The sequence below is a fragment of the Pteropus alecto genome, unplaced genomic scaffold, assembly GCF_000325575.1.
Source record: "Pteropus alecto unplaced genomic scaffold, ASM32557v1 scaffold224, whole genome shotgun sequence".
Taxonomy (NCBI): Eukaryota; Metazoa; Chordata; class Mammalia; order Chiroptera; family Pteropodidae; genus Pteropus; species Pteropus alecto.
Window position 1 is genome coordinate 5223595 of NW_006436289.1, and position 993 is coordinate 5224587.

General features: G+C 31.8%; 1 non-coding gene across 1 annotated transcript; it reads left to right on the top strand.

Moving 5' to 3' along the window:
* Positions 1-274: 274 nt before the first annotated feature.
* LOC112480445 lies at positions 275-393 on the top strand. The gene has a single exon (XR_003046593.1). It is a non-coding gene; the product is annotated as a 5S ribosomal RNA (ribosomal RNA).
* Positions 394-993: the final 600 nt, after the last annotated feature.

A 993-nucleotide genomic window follows, 5' to 3' on the forward strand; every position in this document is an offset into this window, starting at 1 on the left:
TTGTAAATGTACATAATTACACTGGATTGTACACTTAAAATAGTTAAAATGTATCAGTAAGGAAACAGAAGGCTCAAATAATACTACAGACCATTGAAACAAACAGACATATACAGAACACACCACCAAACAAAAGAAATCTAGTGCACATGGAACATTCTCTTAGATAGACCACATATTAGGCCACAAAATAAGCCTTAATAAATTTTAAAATATTTAAATCATACAAGAATCTTCTCTGATCACAATAGGATAAAACTAGAAATCAATAACTGTCTACAGCCATGCCACCCTGAACATGCCTGATCCCGTCTGATCTCAGAAGCTAAGCAGGGTTGGGCCTGGTTAGTACTTGGATGGGAGACCACTTAGGAAGACCAGGTGCTGTAGGCATTTAAAAACACACACACACACACACACACACAATAAAATAGAAATCAATAACAGAAGGAAAACTGGAAAATCCACAAATATGTAAAAATTAAACATCATATTCTTTAACAACCAATATGTCAAAGAAGAAATTACAATGGAAATTAGAAAATAATTGAGACAAATGAAAATACAACATAGCAAAACTCTTGGAGGTGCAGCAAAAGCAATACTAAGGGAAAATGTATAGTTATAAACGTGTATATTAAAAAAAAACAACAACAACAACCTAACTTTTCACCTTCAGAAACTAGGAAAAGAACAAACCAAATCCAAAACTAGCAGAAGGAAGGAAATAATCAAGATCACAGAGATAAACAATAGAGAATAGAAAAAATAATAAAGAAAATCAACAAAACCAAGAGCTGGTTCTTTGAAAATACCACAAAATTGACAAAACTTTAGCTACATTAACTAAAGACAAAAAGGGAAGACCCAAATAGCTAAAATCGGAAATGAAAGAGAAGACTTTACAAACAATCCTACAGAAATAAAAAAGATTAGAGAATTCTATGAACAATTATATATCGACAAATTGGATAATCAAGATGAAATGGACAA